Source organism: Phocoena sinus, chromosome 4 (genome assembly GCF_008692025.1).
Source record: "Phocoena sinus isolate mPhoSin1 chromosome 4, mPhoSin1.pri, whole genome shotgun sequence".
NCBI lineage: Eukaryota > Metazoa > Chordata > Mammalia > Artiodactyla > Phocoenidae > Phocoena > Phocoena sinus.
The window spans coordinates 3419971-3443581 of NC_045766.1; the positions used below are offsets into that span (position 1 = coordinate 3419971).

At 39.7% G+C, this 23611-nt stretch overlaps 1 protein-coding gene and 1 pseudogene across 2 annotated transcripts in view; one reads left to right on the plus strand and one right to left on the minus strand.

The window, feature by feature from the left end:
- The window catches only part of LOC116753107 (ubiquitin-conjugating enzyme E2 E2), a 353959-nt gene that overhangs the window by 227023 nt on the left and 103325 nt on the right, over positions 1-23611 (minus strand). The window lies entirely within an intron of this gene.
- Positions 5087-6463, plus strand: LOC116753106 (annotated as a pseudogene).

Genomic DNA, 23611 nt, shown 5'->3' on the forward strand with positions numbered 1-23611 from the left:
GGTGGCTGTCAGAATATCACAAGGGAACTGAAAACAGGTCTTTAAATACCTAATCATTTGTCTCTAAGAAAAGCAAAAGAGCACCTCATACGCTTTAAGTTAACGTGCCACAAACCATCCTGGATCGAGTGCTTGCCTATGCTGGGCACAATACCCTGCCCGTTACACACAGTATCTCATTTAATCCCATTGTAACCCTGTGAGGACTGAGACTCAGATACAGTCAATAAACTGCCCAAGGACACTAAATTTTAGAAGCAAAATCTGAACCCTCGCGCTTGTTCTTTTCCTTTTGCTTTGCTGTTTCCGCGCTTTGGGAGGGGGTGGGAGTGCCAGGGACAAAGGAGCTGATGGTGAAGGAGCCGCACCTGGTCCCGCTCTGCCTTCAGCCTCTTTCAACTGTTCCGCACGGTCAGCCTCACATTTCTGTCAGAGCTCACGCTCTGCTGCTTTTCACGGGCTCTGGGCAAACGACTACTTTTGTGTCTCCGCTCATGTTTCTTGCACTGTTTCAGGATCGTGGTGTTGCTACAGGTAGTGGCAGAGCACTGGACCTGCCGGCTCAAGTGTAGCACTTGCTTTGAGAAACGCCATTCTGGCAGGCCTGCGGGGTGTGGACAGACACAGGCAGGCTCGTTAACCTGGCCGTGCACCCTGGAGAGATCCCCTCGGTTCCTCGGGCCTAAGTCAGGCATGAATGGGCTGGTGGTAGCCCACTGTGCAAGTTCCTTCTCTGAGAAAACAAAGCACTGTCTAGTCATTCCCTCCTTTTGGAATTAAATGACAAGTCATTTCTAAATAACTTCTCTTGACCTTTGTAACTGTTATCTGTGGACTTTGGAAACTGCTCTAATGGTAGCATATTTGAAATGGACCTTGATCTACAAAATAAACATTTGTAGCGGTTAAAAACTACTATTTAAGAAACAGAACTTTTGGGCTTCCCTGGTGGCGAAGTGGTTGAGAATCTACCTGCCAATGCAGGGGACACCGGTTCGATCCCTGGTCTGGGAAGATCCCACATGCCGTGGAGCAGCTAGGCCCGTGAGCCACAACTACTGAGCCTGCGTGTCTGGAGCCTGTGCTCCGCAACAAGAGAGGCCGGGATAGTGAGAGGCCTGCGCACCGCGATGAAGAGTGGCCCCTGCTTGGCGCAACTAGAGAGAGCCCTCGTACAGAAACGAAGACCCAACACAGTCAAAAATAAAAATAAATAAATAAATAAATAAAATAAAATTAAAAAAAAAAAAAAAAAAAAAGAAACAGAACTTTTCATTTTTGCCCTTCTCCAGACACTGCAAAATGACATGCTTTTATCTTTGTGTAATTCTCAGTGAGCACTGAGATGTTTTGGGGGTTTTACATAATTAAGCATTTTAATTAATTCAAAAATTATACTTGCCTCTTGAGAACACTTTGAAAATCTGCAATTCCAATGTATTTAGAAGGGGAGATTTTATGAAACACAGATAATGGAATTACATATGAACTAACTTTCTAAACTCTGAACGTGGGAATACAGAGAAGACCTCTGAGCTGCCATGGAGCCAGGCCCTCACTTGGGTCCAGGACTGTGTCCTCCGGGTTAAGGTTGCTGGTTTCACATGCTTAGGTACCTGGCTTTTCCTCCTGCCAATTACAAGGGGAATCCCCACTTCATTCCGCCACAGTTATGAATTCCTGGAAAGATCAACCTAGGAGTCTGAAGAGCACTGAAAAGCATCTTTATTACAGCACAGAGGGATAGTGTTCCAAACTACGGCCCTCTGTCATCCAAAAAAGTTTAACAAGCATGTTTAGTTCACTCTGCTAGGAAAAAGGAGAGAGTGCTGTAATTGAGAAAGATTTCTGTTAAAATAAAAAGTCTGAGTCCTTCCTCCTCCCTACCTCCCTCTTCCTTATGTGACAGAGATTAATTGCTTTTCTACTGTGTGCCAGACCTGTACTGAGTGTCGTGGACACAAAGATGAGTAAAAAACATGTTCTTCGTCCTCAAAGAGTCTGCTATGTAATGGTTCAATAAACACATAAGCAAATAATTCAAATACAATATTATTGTTATCGGGTGTGTTCTAGATACTACTAAGGAAGAAAGAATAACGAAGAGTCTTCCTGAGGAAGCGGTCAAGACCAGCTTCAGAATCACGGTGGATTTTCCAGTTAATACTTCATTCTCCAGTGGTGTCGGATAAATGAGGTGTAACTATATTTGGAAAGATTACTAGCTTGGGATTTACTGTGGTCATTCCTCTGGGATTGTAGTCTGTTAGTCTTTGGTAGAGAAGAAAAATAAAATTGAGAGTTATTTCAGGCTCTAGATGGGTCAATTTGTAAATTTTGTAGGAAGCAACTTGAACTCCTCAGAATAAATTCCTTTTTATAAATTGAAGATATGGTGGGATATTCTTTATACTATAACCATAGAACCACTTTATATAAAATCATCTATTTGAGCGTTAAGCAAGGGTAATACAGAGAACCATCTGTATCACTTTATGTAATTTAAAATTTTTAATAATTTTTATACAAACTTTTATTTCATACATAGTAGATACTTATTCTCTGAGGATAATTCCATGAAAAGGCTCCTTAAGGAGCAATCACTGAAAACTAGGATAAAACAGAATAAATTGTGAAAGAATAAACCAAAGAATAGAAAAGTAACCTGATTTTAACTCAGTTAAGAAAATCTCTACGATAACTGAAACAGTGTTCTAATTAGAAGGATAGTGAAAATCGAGTGTTTTATTGGCGTGATTTTTTGTACACCTGACAACACATTATTAGATTTTTTTTTACTGCATATTTGGTTTCTACAGTATAATAAACACATCATTTTTACAAAACATATTAAGGTGCTTCATCAATTTTTCCAAGGGCCTCTCTCAGTCCTCTGACAGTCAAGTCACTCGTTAGAACTATTCTGTTGTCATCCTTGTTGGCTTTCTCGTTTATTGGTGGCTTGGAACGTGATCTCAGCAGTTCTTTATCATTTTAATTCATTTCATGTAATCTGAATCATTTCCAGTTTCACTTTATAATCTAACTGAACTTGCCTTGTACTTGTTGAGAAACCAGTCTTTGATAGGATGAGCACACAGACGCTGGTATTAAACAGAAATAATGTTTGTGTTAGGGCTAATTTTGTCAGTGGTCACTTCGTTCGCATTTTCATTTTGTTATGGCTTTTGCTTCCCTATGTATTTTTTCGTATTTTTTAATTGTAGGAACTGGTATGGTATATTTCTTAACACCTGACAGAACATTTCATTTAATCTCTCTTAATTATTTATATCATTATGTATGGAACTCACTTTATAAAAATGATAATCCTAACACAGAAACCAGCTAGATGATGAAAAAAGATGATGATGGTGGTGACAGCTGACATTTGCGAAGCTCCTACTCCGCGCAGGCACTCTACACGGCAGTATATAGAGCAATCCTTCCCACAACCCCGCGAGGTTAGTGTCAATCTTCCTGACTTCATGGAGGAGGGAACTGAGGAAATTCACACAGGTGGGGAGTGTCGTAACAGTTTAAGACAAGCCATTTTAGTTCTCACGTTTATGCTCTGCACCACAATGTCCTTCCTTGGTGTAAAGAAGCATCCACTTCAGAGTTTAAATACAGTTTTTGGTGCATATAATATGAAATTCATAAAAACTTGATCAGTCCACAGTTGTAGGAATACATTTCTAGGTTTTTATATACTTTGTCTATTAAGAACCTGGCAGAAATGTCTCTTGCTCCTGTTTGTTATTGAGAGAGATTCCACAAATACATACCCCTGTCTCAGCCGATTCAAGATTCCCAAGGGAAGGAAAGATGTGGAATTAATGAAATTAGCTTTCTAAAACAAACCTCATAAAATATAGTAGTGTTTTAAAAAACTACCTGACCTCATGAAGTAAATCTAATACTAACAGCTTATTATTATAAAAGTGTCTATTTAATGGAACTTGTGATTGCCATTGGAATTGCAGTTATTTTACAATGTGTATTTTTCTATTACCCACGACTCTAGAATTACAAGATTCAGCTTGGATATATTCATGAGTTGAAGGGGGAAATACAGATACTTTACTCTTTTATAACTGCAGAATCTGGAATTTCAGATGGTGAATTTTCAGTTGTTTGAAAGTTTTATTTCCCATTCAAAGAGCAGCTTTGATCATGGCCTTTGGTCAAAGATGCTGTTTTTATTGTTAAAAAAAAAAAGACTCTTCACCATCAAACAGTAGAGGAGGAAGGAGTCTAAAATTAGCCTGTTAGGTCAGGCACATAGAACTCTGTGGCCCCAGGAATAACGGCATTCCTGGAAAAATGCCTCTTAAGATGAGTAAAACTTCAGAAGTCATTGCTTTATTCCCTTGGTTTTTAAAAAAAACTGTTGTCCTCTAGCATGAATAACCAAATAATGATACATTTCACAGATAGAGCCATAAGGTGTCACTGAGCGTTCAGGCTGAGATCTTATGGTTTCTTACATTCTCTCCTAAGAAAAATAATGCGATTACGCTCTTGAAAGCTGTCAGATTCCTGTGAATTATCAGTTCACGTACGTACCACCTTAGTTTTGGTATAACATGTCCCCAGAGACCAGCGCTATGGTTGTTTCTCCAGCACAGTGAGCTACCAAACCTGCCGAGGCATTAAGCATACTTTTGGCATATACCCTTAGAAATGTGGGAACTTCCATGCTGAAGCCAGCCATCCAGCCATCAGGTCTGGTTTTCTGCCCTGAATGCAGTCTGTCTTGCATTAGAGGCAGGCATTAAGGTCCCTTGAGTTGCCTACTTGGGTAGCAACGTCCAGAAGGGAGAAATTCCACTTTCACTGCATCCAGTGATCTTTTTGCAAAGCGTGAGGACTGATCTTTTGCAATTCTAGCCTAGTTAGTGTAATTGCAGCTACAGTCGTATTTATTTAGGCCCCTAATCCCTAAATCAACCTTCTACACTGGGAATTTCAGATTATTTTTAGGTTAACTTTATATCACCGTAAAGAAAATCCTTTCACTTTTTTGCAAGAGGTTTACTGCCACAACAGGTGTCATGAGAAACCACTACAAATCTAAGTCAAAATGAGAAAGAAAAAAACTCCCATCAGCATCTTCACTGGACACACAGACTTGGGCAAATCTACCACCACTGACCATCTGATCTACAAACGTGATGGCACTGACGAAAGAACCACTGACAATTTTGAGAACCAGGCTGCTGGAGATGGGAAAGGTCTCTTTCAAGTATGTTTGGGTCTTGGATAAACTGAGAGCTGAATACGAGTGCAGCATGACCATCGATATCTCCCTGTGGAAATCCAAGAGCAGCAGCAAGTGTGATGGGACCATCACTGATGCCTCAGGACACAGAGACTACGGAAAACATGAGGGCAGGCACATCTCAGGCTGACTGTGCTGTTCTCCTTGCTGACGCAGGCACTGGTGAATCTGAAGAAGGTGAATGGGCAGACCTGTGAGCGTGCTCCTCTGGCTTACACACTGGGCATGAAACAACTAGTTGTCAGTGTTAACAAAATGGATCCCACTGAGCCACCCTGCAGCCAGAAGAAAAACAAGGAACTCATTAAGGAAGTCAGCACCTACATTAAGAAAACAGGCTCCAACCCTGACACGGCAGCATTTGTGCCAAGTTCTGATTGGAATGGTGACAACATGCTAGAGCCAACTGCTAACACGCCTTGGTTCAAGGGATGGGAACTCACTGGTAAGGACAGGAATGCCAGTGGAACCACAATCCTTGAAGCTCTGGACCGCATCCTGCCACCAGCGCATCCAACTGATACGCCCTGTGTCTGCCCCTCCAGGACGTCTACAAAATTGGTGGCGAAGGTGGTACTGTCCCCATGGAGGCTTGTGTTTTCAAATCCAGCATGGTGGCCGCTTTTGCTCCAGCCAACCTTGCAACTGAATCAAAGTCTGCTGAAATGCACCATGAAGCTTTGAGTGAAGCTCTTCCTGGGGACAACGTGGGCTTCAATGTCAAGAACTTGTCTGGCAAAGATGTTCATCACGGCAACAGCAACATGGCTGTTAACGGCAAAAGAACCCACCAATGGAAGCAGGTGGCTTCACGGCTCAGGGGATTACCTTGAGCCACGCAGGGCAATCAGTGCTGGCCGTGCATCTGTGCACGACTGTCACACAGCTCACCCCGCTTGCAAGTGTACTGAGCTGAAGGAGAAGCTTGATCACCGTTCAGGGAAGAAGCTGGAAGCTGGCCCTGAATCCTGGAAATCTGGTGATGCTGCTACGGTTGATGTGGTTCCTGGCACGCCCATGCGTGTTGACAGCTTCTCTAAATACCCTCCTCTGGGTCATTCTGCTGTTTGTAACATGCGACAAACGGTTGCTGTGGGTGTCATCAAAGCAGTGGACAAGAAGGCATCTGGAGTTGGCAAGGTCACCAAGTCTGGCCAGAAAGCTCAGAAGGCTAAGTGAATATTATCCCTAATACTTGTCACCCTAGTCTTAATCAGTGGTGGAAGAATGGTCTCAGAGCTGCTTCTCTCAACTGGCCAGTTAAGTTTAACAGTAAAAGAGTGGTTAATGATCACAGTTCATCATTAAGCTTTCAGAAGGAAAGGAGAGTGTTCTGTGGACCATGTGTTTGTGAATGTGGCGGTTTTAAGTTATTACTTTTTTAAATCAGTACTTTCTAACGGAAACAACCTGACCAAAAATCTGTCACAGAATTTTGAGACCCATTAAAACAAAGTTCAATGAGGAAAACAATCCTCCCAAATCTCTTGGATATTTTGTATCTGTTGCCTCTTTAGATACTAATAGCCTCATGTAGGAAGTGGAAAATACAAGCTCTTTCCATTGCTAATTACTGTTTTAGACCCGTGAAAATTTCTCAAAAGCTCTATCAACTCAGTCCCCAGAACACGTTTCTGCTCTCTTCCATGTTTTGTTTCCTCATCTTTTTTTTTTTAACCAAAAGCAGGTTTTTACTTTTAATTTTTAAAATTTTTATTGAAGTAGAGTTGATTTACAATGTTGTGTTAATTTCTGCTGTACAGCAAAGTGATTCAGTTACACATATATATACATTCTTTTTCATATTCTTTTCCATTATGTTTTATCACAGGATATTGAATATAGTTCCCTGTGCTATACAGTAGGACCTTGTTGTTTATCCATTCTCTATATAATAGTTTGCATCTGCTAATCCCAACCTCCCACTCCATCCCTCCCCCAACTCCCACCCCTGGCAACCACAAGTCTGTTCTCTATGTCCGTGATTCAGTTTCAGTTTCACAGATAGGTTCATCTGTGTCATATTTTACATTCTACATATAAGTGATATCATATGATATTTGTCTTTGTCTGACTTACTTCACTTAGTATGATAATCTCTAGGTCCATCCATGTTGCTGCAAATGGCATTATTTCATTCTTTTTTATGGCTAGGTAATATTCCATTGTATATATGTACCACATCTTCTTTATCCATTCATCTGTTGATGGACATTTCGGTTGTTTCCATGTCCTGCCTATTGTGAATGGTGCTGCTATGAACATAGGGGTGCACGTATCTTTTTGAATTATAGTTTTTTCTGGATATATGCCCAGGAATGGAATTGCTGGATCATATGGTAATTCTATTTTTAGTTTTCAAAAAGCAGGGTTTGTTTTGCTTTGCTTTTGCTTTGTTTCAGTGAACCTAATGACCCTGCATCGTTAATTTTTTCTCTTAACCTGTCTGCATTCTTTGTACAACTTTTTGTCTTTTCTCAGTTCTATATTACTTTCCTGCCAGATTTCCTTTCCTGTCTTTGTCCTAAGTTTGTCCCTGTCCTGAATCGCTGTCAAGGCCTTCCCTGTGGCACTCACTCCAGTGAGGCTGTGCTCACCCTGAGGGCAGTGGGCACCTGGCCCTACTACCCAGCAGCTAATCATCAACACACAAAATGTGGAAATGGATTGCCTATAGACAATAGTGTTCACTTAGATGATTAAAGAAGCACTGACTAAATTTAAAACAAAGTAAACCCCACACGGGAATCTAGGAACAGAATGCCCTGGTTTTTTATATGTAGCCTTTCTATATAAAGTATTCCAGGAAATAGGATAGAACCAAATTCATGATAGTTAAAAGCTTTCTAAATAAATGGGTACTATATTTTCATAGGAAGGGTGTGAAAGGAAGAATGGATAGGTGTGCTCTGTGATATGGTGAGAAAACAAGGAGCTGTGAGAACGGCATTTTGATATTTAAGGACTGGGGTTGTAGGATGAGGAAATCCTAAGCTCCACCAGTGGTGGAGGTGGAACTACTGGATTCATCTGAATATGCAGAGAAAAGATGTTGCTGAGTTCTGGAAATGGGAAGAAAAAGAGGTGAAGACAACCAAAGAACACCTCCAGTGGAAGATGCCAGGAGGAAGACGCACGGGCAAACAAAAACTTCCTGAGTGCAACTTTCTCATAAAAAGGGAAGAGAGGAGAAGTGAAAGCAGAGAAGAAGAATCATTGTGGCTATTGCTTATAAAATTTTAAGTTTTCAAAAGATGTACTAGTTATTAAATTAGAGCGTGGCTAGCACTTTTTCTATGTGATGAAATCTACAACCAGTTACGAACATATTTTTAATGAATGGTGTTTCAAGATGTTAAATACCTATACCCTACTACATACAGTATTATGGATACTTTATATTTGTCATTCAATGTCACTGATTTGTTCTCAGATTTTCTCATTACCCATATTCTCAAAGTAGCAAGTTTTCTGCTAAGGCAACTATGTCACTGTTATTGAATTACCTACTTATCCATAAAATAAGAGCTGTTTTCCATTTAACTGGATATGAGAGAATAAGGCCAACAGCAGAAGAGAAGTGTTCTGGAAACACACTGCGGAGAGAAGGCAATTGCTTGTTGCAACTACAGGCAACAAGCCTGTGACTGTGAAACTGATATGGTCGTTCACATAGAACTGGAGGCGAATTGAGAATAACTAGAGAATCAACCTTCCGAATAATAACAGACATGGTTTTGAGAGGCAGGAGAGAACTTTCTGGCATGGTGATAATGTTCAGAACTTTGATCTGCTTGCTGATGACATGGGTTTATTCCTATCTTAAAAGTCACTGAGCTGTATGGTGTATAAATAAAACTTAACGTTTACACATTTTGCTCTATGTAAGTTACATCTTACTTTTTTAAAGGCGGGGGGGGGGGGGGAACTCACCTGAATTCTAATGGGTACTTCAGACTAAGATATTATTTTAGTTTTTATTATTTCTACTGGATATACACTGAGTATCATCTTTGAACTCTTCTTTAAAGGGATACCCTAGGAAGAAAAACTAGCCAATATATTTCATTTATAACTGTCACGAGCTGAAATTTCCCAACACGAACCTCTGTTTCAGATTTCCACTGTTGCTTCTGCACTATTAGCTGGTACCAGCAGGGGGTTAACAGCACTCAATTTAACCTTGCTATTTGTACTCTGTTTTGATTTGTTTCTTTTTTTCCTAATTTAACTTCCTTACATGGTTTCCCCCATTTTAAAGATCGTACATGCACCATGGGGTCTGTACACCGAACGACCGTAGTGCAGGTAAGCACACAATAAAAGCACATTTAAAGATAATGTGGAGCTACAAGACCTTTCTTTTTTTCTGGGAGCAAAGAGGTATTGCTGTGAAATCACTGGAACAAGAGAAAAACTGAGCAAGTCTACTCATGCTGTTATTTTTCTGAGAAGATTACAGACCTGTCTAAAATACGTATGACTCAGACAGGTATAGATTAATTATAGGTTATATGTCCAGACAGAGGGGCATCTCTGTGACTGTCCTACCTGCAGCTCGCCATGCACACAGGCTTCTCAGCCGAAGCACTTCCTCTCTCTCCCCCACTTTAAAATTCTAGAACCTGTTGTGCCTGGGGCCAAATCCACTACTGTTCTCCCAATTCCCTCTCCTTCCCCTCTTGCCTGACCTGCCCCCTTTCCTTGTCCCTTCAATCCTATCAATGTTGACCCCTTCTGATTTAAAACAGTCTCCAGCAGCAGAATGGGGGAGAACAGGTGAACTGAAGAGGGCGGCGCTGAAACCCCAGATCCGTCCCTTCCCCCACTCCAGAATCCTGGTAAACTTAAACATTCACCACTCTTATGAATGGTCTCTATTTTTTCTTTTAACTTAATTTATTTATTTATTTTTACTGAAGTATAGTTGATGTACAATATTATATAAGTTACTGGTGTACAATATAGTGATTCACAAGTTTTAAAGGTTATGCTCCATTCACAGTTATTATAAAATATTGGTTATATTCCCTGTGTTGTATATATCCTTGTAGCTTATTTTATATCTAATAATTTGTACCTCTTACTCCCCATTGCTATATTACCCCTTCCCACTTCTCTCTCCCCCTGCTGGTAATCACTGGTTTGTTCTCTGTTATCTGTAAGTCTGCTTCTTTTTTATTGTGTTCACTAGTTTGTGGTATTTTTTAGATCCCACATATAAGTGATATCACACAGTATTTGTCTTTCTGACTTACTTCACTTAGTATGATAATCTCTAGGTCCATGCGTGTAGCTGCAAATGGCATTATTTCATTCTTTTCTATGGCTGAGTAATAATTCCATTGTACATATATACCACATCTTCTTCCATTCATCTACTGATGGACATTTAGGTTGCTTCTATATCTTGCCTATTGTAAATAGTGCTGCTATGAACAATGGGGGGTGCATGACTCTTTCTGAATTAGTGTTTTTGTTTTTGGTTTGTTTTGGATATATACCCAGGAGTGGAATTACTGGGTCATAAGGTAGTTCTATTTTTCGTTTTTTGAGGAACTTCACTACTGTTCTCCACAGTGGCTGCACCAATTTACATTCCCACCAACAGTGCACAAGGGTTCTTTTTTCTCCACAATCTCACCAACATTTATTTGTGTTCTTTTTGATAATAGTCATTCTGACAGCTGTGAGGTGATATCTCCTTGTGGCTTTGATTTGCATCTCCCGGGTGATTAAGGATGTAGAGCATCTTTTCATATGGCCTGTTGGCCATCTGCATTTCTTCTTTGGAAAAATGTCTATTAAGTTCTTCTGCCTATTTGTTAATCAGGTTGTTTGTTTTTCTGACGTTGAGCTGTGTGAGCTGTTTGTATGTGTCGGATATTAATCCCTTATCGGTAGTATCTTATGAATGGCCGTTGTCCTTCTCTGAGCGGGTAGTGAGTAAAACACCAGATTGGCGGAAATGGCTCAAATTCTGGCAATCCCATAAGAGACTCTCCCTTGGAGTTTAAACAGGAAGGAGAGCCCAGCTTCCCTGTGTTCAGCCCGCAATTCCCTTCATTTCCGACCCCCCACCCCCACCCTTTGCACAATTCCAGCACATTCCTATCCTAGTCTGGGGCCTGAGCTTCCACTCGTTTCATCTTCATGTGCTGGGCACCAGGCACCGAAGTGAAAACAACAACAAAAACACGTCCAGTGACTTGGAGGTGCGGGAGACCCAGATCTCAGGGAAACATGCATTCCAGTTACCCCAAGCAGGGATCCTGAAAGCATTTCTCCACAGATGCATCTGGTGAATAGGGAGTATAATAATTCAGGGACTATTCTACTATAATATTGTAATAGTCTACTACTGCACTGGGTGATATATATCCTGGTTTACACCTGTTGTCCTGGCATATTTATTTTTAATAACAGCATCCCCTTTCACTCCCCAAAAGTTTGGCAGATAAATTATATGTTCACTCGAGTCGTAACAAAATGGACCTCTCAGGGGAGGTTGGGATCGTTTAACAAAAACCCAAAGTATAAGCAAATGACATTAAGTATTTCAAAATCAATGTGGTAATAGTTATGTGTGAAAGTATTACAAATGCAAATGTTCATTAAATGTTCTTAAAAACAAAACAAACAACTCTTTGGAAAGAGGACTGCCATTACTATGATGTAATTTGTACATGACGCCTACAGCACTGCTTATATAATTAATGTGGAATAACCACCTAGTATTTAAAACATTAAGTCAGATGGCATAAAATCTTCCTAAAAGAATAAACATTTCAGTTGGGAATTTTTCAGCTTTAATAATAAAATTAAATGTTTAAAATTTTTCTTGTTCCCAGTTCTTTATAATTAAAGGTAGCCAATCGTGGGCCGTCAAGAGATACTGACTTTAAAATTTGACAAACGTTTTACATTTATCTTTCTTTTTACCTTTGTAAAAGACATTGCCTCCTATAAGTTATACTGCACATTTACATGTATAGGTATGAATCTGCATTAGTAAAACATGCTTTAGTAAGAAAACAGCTTGTTTTCTGATTTAATACTAATCAACCATTGTTAACGTGCTATAAAATACTACTTAAGAGAGATACCGATTCCAATTATTGAAGTTAATGGCCTCAGTTGTCTCACCTTGCCTTAGGCTAGGACGTTAAGCATGCAGAACCCATAATTAATTACCACCTGTTAATATCGGCTCTAAGTTCATTCCTCTCCTTTCAGGATGTAACTCAGAAATGAGCCAGTTAAAAACCATTATTTTCCTTCTCAAAACACCAGACTGCTAACTACACCCACAGGATACTGATCACAGATTTGCTGGGACTTTCAAGATGGAATTTGCTGCCTCTTGCCTTTAGGGATTGCTAAATAAAATTACTATGTTTGTCCGTTTATCGTTCTAATTGTTTAAACCTCTAGATTCTATAAAGAGACTATATTTTCTTCCTTTAATATATTTATATACCTTTAAAACCATTCAAGAAGTGGAGAGTTATGTCTTTCTATAATAATAAAGGGCAAAAATAAAAAGAAATCTACACCCTTATTCCTATTTGAACATCATGAGATGGGAAAAAACATCAGAGGATGTGGCACAGAAAGAGGGTTAGCTTATCATGAAATCCCATTGATATGCACTGGAGAAACATACCGTTCATTTACAGGAATTTATTAGCAACTTTGTCCCCTGTACCCTCCTGATCTATGTACATTCCACTGAAATCTAATTTTATCCCTTCACCCAAGGGAATCAAACTCTGGGAAATTAATTTGTGTTAACCAAACTCACAAGAGATTGATTTACAGACGAGTAAATCACTTTTTAATTTGCCATGAGAAAGCGACATGATCCAAGAACCAGAAAAATTCATCTGATGTTTCTGAGTTCCCGCGACTCTCAGCTGAGACACCACAGTGAATACAGAGGTGAAAAGCACGTGGTCTTTTAACAGGTTCATAACCTGGTGCGAGGTCTTGGACAAGGACACGCACAAGTCAGATGACAGTTACTGCCTGAGTGACCTGCAGTGGTTCAATGTAGAGAGGAAGCCTCCTTCTTTCTGCTACGTAGACTCTGAAAGTTAGGAAGCCAAATTATACTGCAAATGGATTTTTGGTGGAGGCATTTTACAGTAATACATGTCTCTCAAGCCATTATTGGTTAACAAATTACCTTTCCCTTTTCTCTGCATGTTTTTGTATAAAGAACCGTGACCGTATGTCTATAATTAGGGCATCTTTGCTCTTGGATATGTTTCAGACAGTCTGCAAATGTTTTTAAATTATAACATATCCAGATCCACGAAAAGCCCCTTCTTACTCTGGTTGTTATTACAACATCTATCCCTCTACTTTTGTGCTCGCGAGTCACCGCTTACTTGTAGGTTGATTCTAAAGTTAATGCATAAGGCAAAAATTATATATAGTCAGAGTACTCTTAAAAATTCCATAAACAGCCTACAAATTAGAGTATAAGTGGGTTTCTTAAAACAATATTGAGTAAAATATATATAATGTTTAGTAAAACATGATACAATAAGGAATATATAATCCAAAAGTAACTTACTTACAGTATTTTAATATAAAGTATTTATATAAAAAGAACTTACGTAAATGTATGTATTGTGCATGTCCTCTGTCATAACACCCACGTTTGTAGATTTCTTCCATTGGAATTTCCTAACAATATGCATTGAGATACTTGTCCTTTACATCACAAGACAGAGTGTGACGCTTCTGAAAAACTTTCCTGTAGCCAGGCTATTTTAGACATTTTATGTGGATTCTTATTAGCTTCAGTCTCAGGCATCTCTCCTAGATGTGGATGTTAGTCATGCTTTTCTCTAATTACTATATCCACCCAAACATACCATGCAACCGGCTGGCACTGAGCCCATGCTCTGTCTCTGACGGTGGGCAGCTAACTAGCCCATAAGGAAACCAAATCCCTGACCTTGATGTGATTTGCACTGCACTCCATCAGCTAGGCCTGGGTGCCCATGTGCCTGGAATGATAACATCGTTTCACTTGGCAAGCACACCGGAAGCACCAGTAGCTGTGGATGTATGCTTCAGCCGGCATCCAAAGTATGTGACTTTGCTCGCTATCGTGTAATTCTAGGTAATCATTAGTGAGAGTTTATGGTACTAACGGTTGCCTGATTATTTTCACAGTGAGATCAATATTATTCCTACCTTTAGGAGACCAGAGTTTGAAGGATGTGCAAAAGCCTTGATGTGAAAGAAACCAGGAGGATGTTTTCCACATCTACTAGGTCAGTCAGCAGTGGTCAGTTTATCTATTAGATCCGCATCTACTAGATCAGTCAGTAGTCAATTTATCTATTAGATCCTCACCATTATGTGGAATACTGGGAGGAATTGGTGAAAGACGGTTTTTAGAATCTGAAATTGAAAGTGTACAGAGCTCCGGCTCTGGAATACAACAGGTGTATGTCAATTTCACCTGCCCAACTTACTGGCCGCTCCTTATCTCGGTTCCTTATCTCCCTTCTGGTTTTTGAGACAATTAAATGAAATAACAGATAAAGTGTTTAGCATAGTGCCTGGTATGTAATTAGAGCTTAATAAATAGCTTAATAAATATTATTTGTTTTTTCATCTTAATAGCGGTATTTGAAATTTCAAGTTTTCAACAACTTTTACCTATCTCTTGTATGTGTACCTAGAAACAACTACATATATATAACTACATTTATGCTAATGAGGACACAGTAGTCATTACCAACTCCCAACACCTATTTTTGGTGTCGTAAAGTTAGTTATTCCCCCATGATGTTTTCTTAATCTGCTATAATGTGAGATCTATGGCTACAGCTGAGAGGTATTTCAAAGCAGAACAGGAACCGCACAAGTTCCTTAAAATAAGAACACGAAGTGAGCTCAGGCACATGATGTACCTATCCAAAAAGGAAATTTAGTCAGTAAGCAGAATATACTCAAAGCTAACCACAAATGAGGAGTAAAAGAATACCACAGTTTACTTTAAAATTATACACATCTTACTTTCATTAGTGTATACAGGAATTTTGTAAAAAAATTATTTTTCTTTAAATTTCAAAGCTATGTGTCCCCCATCTGAATAATTCTAATTCTACTGTGGTATTGATTATACGCTACAACTAAAGCTGAATATGAGGTGTGTTCTGTCCTTGGCAACCTTAATAGCATGTATGCTATGTAACCAAACCCCATCTTCTGCAGGGACCAGCAAGTCAAGCTCATGTTTCTCAAAATATGTCAGCTGTCAGCAGCAAAATGTTGCAGGCAGCTCTCAATTTTTTTTATTCATGTGTAATAAATGTATTTACTTAAGATTTTTAAAGTGTGTTGATTTAAAAATTCAGTAAGAAAATTAGTATAGACACAACCGGCTAAAGTTGTGGAAACTGCACAAAACAAAGGTGGATATTTGATGATATTTTAACTTAAAATATTATTTGTCTAGACAGACCTATATTTTACTTGAGAAGAATAACATTAACACTAATCTTGTTTGACAAATTTCTGACTCCCGTTATTACATTTTTAGAAGCAGTGATTTGCTAACATTTGTGCAAACTCTGCTGTGGTCTATAGACTTGTCAGATACTGAAATGTTTCCTTAAAATTAGTGCTGCTATATTTGTATTTATATCTTCAGGAGAAGGGCTCCCTTTCAAAATCCCTTTGCTGTACACCGGAAACTAACACAACATTGTTAATCAACTATATTCCAATATAGAATTAAAAGTTTTTCTAAAAAGTATATTGATACTGTTTCATCAAGAAATTGAATGTCTGTATAATCATTAAGCACTGGAGATTTTTAAATGTAAATTATGAAGTAGCTCTTCACACCTGAAGAAACATTACACAGAGATTCCCCTATGTTTCTTCAAGACTGTGTACCGACTGAGTTCTAACTACATCTCAGGCATGGTGCTAAACCCTGGGTATAGAGGAGTACACAAAATGGACATGGTTCCTACCCTCCTGACTCACTCAGCTAATGGGAGAGACAGGAGACAACTAAATACACCTCTCTGAGGAGGTGACATTTCCGCTGAAAATCTGAGAGGGGTAAAGGCAGGTTAGGTGCAAGTAGAAGGAAAATGTGCAGAGACCAGGGGCCGAAGTGAATATGGTCTGTTAGACAAACTCAAAGTAACTGTGCATAGGGGGGCATGCTGAGGGAGGGAATGAGTAGGAATCCCCGCCAGGTAGTGTCGCTTGACAATAAATTAACTCCCAGCAAAAATGGACAATCTGGAAGAAATGGACAAATTCTTAGAAATGCACAATCTTCCGAGACTGAACCAGAAGAAATAGAAAATACGAACTGACCAATCACAAGCACTGAAAACTGAAAATGTGATTAAACATCTTCCAACAAATAAAAGCCCAAGACCAGATGGCTTCACAGGCGAATTCTATCAAATATTTAGAGAAGAGCTAACACCTATCCTTCTCAAACTCTTCCAAAATATAGCATAGGGAGGAACACTCCCAAACTCATTCTACGAGGCCACCATCGCCCTGATACCAAAACCAGACAAACATGTCACAAGGAAAGAAAACTACAAGCCAATATCACTGATGAACATAGATGCAAAAATCCTCAACAAAATACCAGCAAACAGAATCCAACAACACATTAAAAGGATCATACACAATGATCAAGTGGGGTTTATCCCAGGAATGCAAGTATTCTTCAATATACGCAAATCAATCAACGTGACACACCATATTAACAAACTGAAGGAGAAAAACCATATGATCATCTCAATAGATGCAGAGAAAGCTTTTGACAAAATTCAACACCCATTTATGATAAAAACCCTCCAGAAAGTAGGTATAGACGGAACTTACCTCAACATAATAAAAGGCTATATATGACAAACCCACAGCCAACATCGTCCTCAGTGGTGAAAAACTGAAAGCATTTCCACTAAGATCAGGAAAAGACAAGGTTACCCACTCTCACCGCTATTATTCAACACAGTTTTGGAAGTTTTAGCCACAGCAATCAGTGAAGAAAAAGAGATAAAAGGAATGCAAATCGGAAAGGAAGAAGTAAAGCTGTCACTGTTTGCAGATGACATGATAATATACATAGAGAATCCTAAAGAAGCTACCATAAAACTACTAGAGCTAATCAAGGAATTTGGCAAAGTAGCAGGATACAAAATTAATGCGCAGAAATCTCTTGCATTCCTATACACTAATGATGAAAAATCTGAAAGTGAAATTAAGAAAACTCTCCCATTTACGATTGCAACAAAAAGAATAAAATACCTAGGAATAAACCTACCTAAGGAAAGTCCTGTATGCAGAAAATTATAAGACACTGATGAAAGAAATTAAAGATGATACAAATAGATGGAGAGACATATCATGTTCTTGGATTGGAAGAATCAACATTGTAAAAATGACTCTACTACCCAAAGCAATCTACAGAGTCAATGCAATCCCTATCAAACTACTACTGGCATTTTTCACAGAACTAGAACAAAAAATTTCACAATTTCTATGGGAAAACAAAAGACCCTGAATAGCGAAAACAATCTTGAGAAGAAAAACGGAGGTGGAGGAATCAGGCTCCCTGACTTCAAACTATACTACAAAGCTACAGTAATCAAGACAGTATGGTACTGGCACAAAAACAGAAAGATCAATGGAACAGGATAGAAAGCCCAGAAATAAACCCACACATATATGGTCACCTTATCTTTGATAAAGGAGGCAAGAATATACAATGGAAAAAAGCATCTTCAATAAGTGGTGCTGGGAAACTGGACAGGTACCTGTAAAAGAATGAAATTAGAACACTCCCTAACACCATACACAAAAATAAACTCAAAATGGATTAAAGACCTAAATGTAAGGCTGGACACTATCAAACTCTTAGAGGAAAACATAGGCAGAACACTCTATGACATAAATCACAGCAAGATCCTTTTGACCCACCTCCTAGAGAAATGGAAATAAAAACAAAAATAAACAAATGGGACTTAATGAAACTTAGAAGCTTTTGCACAGCCAAGGAAACCATAAACAAGATGAAAAGAACCCTCAGAATGGGAGAAAATATTTGCAAATGAAGCAACTGACAAAGGATTAATCTCCAAAATTTACAAGCAGCTCAGGCAGCTCAGTATCAAAAATACAAACAACCCAATCCAAAAATGGGCAGAAGACCTAAACAGACATTTCTCCAAAGAAGACATACAGATTGCCAACAAACACATGAAAGAATGCTCAACATTATTAATCATTAGAGAAATGCAAATCAAAACTACAATGAGATATCATCTCACACCAATCAGAATGGCCATCATCAAAAAATCTACAAACAATAAATGCTGGAGAGGGTGTGGAGAAAAGGGAACCCTCTTGCACTGTTGGTGGGAATGTGAACTGATACACCCACCAAGGAGAACAGCATGGAGGTTCCTTAAGAAACTAAAAATAGAACTACCATACGACCCAGCAATCCCAATATCTCAGGCATATACCCTGAGAAAACCATAATTCAAAGAGAGTCATGTACCACAATGTGCATTGCAGCTCTATTTACAATAGCCAGGACATGGAAGCAACCTAAGTGTCCATCGACAGATGAATGGATAAAGAAGATGTGGCACATATATACAATGGAATATTACTCAGCCATAAAAAGAAACGAAATTGAGTTACCTGTAGTGGGGTGGATGGACCTAGAGTCTGTCATACAGAGTGAAGTAAGTCAGAAAGAGAAAAACAAACACCGTATGCTAACACATATATATATGGAATCTAAAAAAAAAAAAAAATGGTCATGAAGAACCTGGGGCAAGACGGAAATAAAGATGCAGACGTAGAGAACGTACTTGAGGACACGGGGAGGGGGAAAGGTAAGCTGGGACAAAGTGAGAGAGCGGCATGGACATATATACACTACCAAAGGTAAAATAGATAGCTAGTGGGAAGCAGCCGCATAGCACAGGGAGATCAGCTCGGTGCTTTGTGGCCACATAGCAGGGTGGGATAGGGAGGTTGGGAGGGAGGGAGATGCAAGAGGGAAGAGATATATGTATATGTATAACTGATTCACTTTGTTATAAAGCAGAAACTAACACACCATTGTAAAGCAATTATCCTCCAATAAAGATGTTAAAAAAAAAAAAAAAAAAACCACAGCAGAGCTAACGCTATTACTTTACCTTGATTGCAAGGGGAGCACTATTAAGAGAATTTGAGTACCACGAATAAAAAAAATCCATCAAATTGCTAAACTTCTCTCTTTATTCTATTAAAAAAACCCACCAAGACATCCTTTTGTTAAAATTTCTGTAAACAGGGTCTCCGATGGCTCAAGTCACCTCAGTCACTACAGGCAAACGGACACGGGAAGGGCCACAGGAATCCCCTTCAGGATTTAACACTGCATTTGAATTGCCCTCTTGCCTGTTCGCCAGCCACCACCTGTGCCACAGTGTACACCCTGCCACGCTTCCCCTGAATCTAGGAAGGAGATACAGAACTGGGTCTGTGGTAACAGGACCCACGATAATGACAGTACAAAGAGGGGGCGGTCTGTGAGGACAGTCCCTTCGCCTCGCCTCGGAAACACGGCTCCCGCCCCTATGCCTTCTCCTCATACTTAAGGCACAGGCTTCACAGTCAGGCAAACATCTTCCTGAGCACTGGCCTCCCTGACCTTCACCCTCCAGGCCCCATGTGCACAATTCTGTTGAAGTGCTTACATGCCTGCCGTCAATGACTTTGGTCTGAGGGGTTTCTCAGTCCATGTAAACAGTGTAGATATCGTTCTTTTATTACACCTTTGAGTATGCTTTCTTTTGATTCAGAGTTGTATTGGCATTCAGGTACATTGTGGCTTACTTTTTTTTTTTTAAATGAACAGTCATGGGCTCTTAAGAACAGTATGCAAAATAATTAAATTGGGTAAGTGAATTCCAGGGTCTAAGTACTAAGGTGGATAAATCAAATTTTGAAATATAACTAGTGTAGAAGTTGGGAACTGCTTGAGCTCAACTGTATTTTCATTTTCAATCATCTTGTTTTGTGACCCACTGCGAGAATCCACAGGATTCTGGTTTTTGGTGGTGTCTGTGAATGGAGCCTTGGTGCTTCCTGCTCTCTTCACTGGAAAGGGCATTTTATTTAATGCTTCTTTTCTAGAAGAACTTGAGATAATCTCCCTGTTGATCTCTTTTGTTTTTATTTTCCCACATTTCAAACAATCTGAAGATTGTATTAGCGGCGTACTTTTATAGGTTCACGGTAAGATTACAGCGTTAGCCTAACACTGGATTCAGATCAGATGATCAGATATAGCCTAACACTGGATTCAGATCAGATGATCAGATATGGTCTCTTTCTAGGTGTGTAAAGAAATGTGCAGAAAGATATCCCATTAGCAAAATGAGAAAAGCTATCCAATATCTCAATATATTATCTATAAACTTCACTGTCCATGAGCAGAAAATGGCAAATGATCATAAACCGTTAGTTTACGCAAATGTCTCAGAAGAAGGTAGGTTAGGGGTTATTTTTTCAAATATAGGATCAGGTTTGTTTTTTAAAAAATCTCTAAGGTGACTGTGTGTGTGTGTGTGTGTGTGTGTCTGTGTGTCTGTGTGTGTGTGTCTGTGTGTTAGTCATTCTTGCAAAGCTCTGCACTGCTCCTCAGGACCTTCCTGCCAGCATCCTGCTGGTTGAAATGCTGGTACCTAGAGCATCTCTTGCCCTTCTGAATTACAGAGTATCAGTCAGGAAGGGAAAGGGACGGATTACTTGTAAAAGACAACATCTTACAAGTATCACTTAGAAGTGCCTGCTAATACTTTCTGCTACCAATGAGAATTCAGTTCACAGTCAATTTATTCTCTTTGGGAGCATGATTCAGAAAGTCCCGTTTCACGTACCGTTTCAGGTAGGTGATTTACTTTTAGATGAAAATAATGGAGCTTTCTTTGGTACTTTGCTGGTTATGATAACACTTTTTTTGGATGCCAGTTTCCCAGTGTTTCAAGGCCACTGTGACCTGGAGAGTGAAGATGCAGACTGAGAAGGTGAAGGTGGGCAGCTACTGACCACAAGGGACTCATACGGTTATGCTGGCAGGTCTCCACAGTCCTTCTCCTACTTACTCCTTTCCCATCCTGGGGATAATTTACTCTAATGTAACCCATTAAAAAATTATTTTACTTAAGTATAGTTGATTTACAAGGTTGTGTTAATTTCTGCTGTACAGCAAAGTGATTCAGTTACACATATATATACATTCTTTTTCATATTCTTTTCCATTATGCTTTTATCACAGTATACTGAATACGGTTCCCTGTGCTATATAGTAGGACCTTGTTGTGTATCCATTCTCTATATATAACAGTTTGCATCTGCTCACCCCAAACTCCCACTCCATCCCTCCTCACCCCCTCCCCCTTGGCAACCACAAGTCTGTTCTTTATGTCTGTGAGTCTGTTTCTGCTACGTTCATTTGTGTCATATTTTAGATTCCACATAGATATCATATGGTATTTGTCTTTCTCTGTCTGGCTTACTTCACTTAGTATGTTAATCTCTAGGTCCATCCATGTTGCTGCAAATGGCATTATTTCATTCTTTTTTATGGCTGAGTAATATTACATTGTATAAATGCACCACATCTCCTTTATCCGTTCCTCTGTTGATGGACATTTAAGCTTGTTCCCATGTCTTGGGTATTGTGAACAGTGCTGCTATGAACATAGGGGTGCGTGTATTCTTTTTGAATTATAATTTTGTCTGGATATATGCCTAAGAGTGGGATTGCTGGATCATATTTTTAGTTTTCTGAGGAATCTCCACACTGTTTTCCACAGTGGCTGCATCAATTTACATTCCCACCTACAGTGTAGGAGGTAACATAACACATTTTTTTTCTTTTAACAAATTTATTTATTTATTTATTTATGGCTGCGTTGGGTCTTTGTTGCTGTGTGTGGGCTTTCTCTAGTTGCAGCGAGCAGGGGCTACTCTTCGTTGCAGTGCGCAGGCTTCTCATTGCAGTGGCTTCTCTTGTTGTGGAGCATGGGCTCTAGGCACGTGGGCCTCAGTAGTTGTGGCACATGGGCCCAGCAGTTGTGGCTCACAGGCTCTAGGGCACAGGCTCAGTAGCTCTGGCGCACAGGCTTAGCTGCTCTGCGGCATGTGGGATCTTCCCAGACCAGGGCTCGAATCCACGTCCCCTGCATTGGCAGGAGGATTCTTAACCACTGTGTCACCAGGGAAGCCCCATAACCCATTTTTTATTTTTCACTTATTTATTTTTTGCGGTACACGGGCCTCTCACTGTTGTGGCCTCTCCTGTTGCGAAGCACAGGATCTGGACGCGCAGGCTCAGCGGCCATGGCTCACGAGCCCAGCCGCTCTGCGGCATGTGGGATCTTCCCAGACCGGGGCACAAACCCGCGTCCCCTGCATCGGCAGGCGGACTCTCAACCACTGTGCCACCAGGGAAGCCCTCCATAAACCATTTTTTAAAACAGTTGCTGTAACTTGAGAGATTTTTAACTTTACCTATCATTGATAATACACTAGGATTAACAATTTTATTATCTGTAGCTTACAAAATGTAACAAAATAAAATACTTTAAATTACATTACTCTTTATAAGTACTGATACTTAAAAAAACTAAACAACTGATTTTACTGTGAGCATATCAATGGCATTTTGAGGACAGTTTATACTCATATTTTTAAATGAACCCAAATTTTTATTTTGGAAGAAACAGTGTTCACTACACATAATTCATTATTTTACATCTACTACTCCTAACCAAATTAAGCACCTAAAAAATAATTTTTTTTTAATCACAGCATTGCTTGCGGGTATAAAAAATAAATAAACAAGACTTCCCTGGTGGTGCAGTGGTTAAGAACCCACCTGTCAATGCAGGGCACATGGGTTCGAGCCCTGACCTGGGAAGATCCCACATGCCGTGGAGCATCTAAGCCCGTGCGCCACAACTACTGAACCCGCGAGCCTAGAGCCCATGCTCCACAACAAGAGAAGCCGGTGCAATGAGAAGCCCACGCATCTCAACAAAGAGTAGCCCCTGCTCACCGCAACTAAAGAAAGCCCGCACGCAGCAACGAAGAACGAATGCAGGAATTAATTAATTAATTAAAAATAAACAAACAGAAAGCCCACTTAACTAGAGTTAGGAGACAAGAAGGGGGAGCTCTCACACCCTGCAAGTACAGCAAAGCCCAAGAGGAAGGAGAAGGACCCAGCCAATGAAAAGCCACAGACCCTTTGTT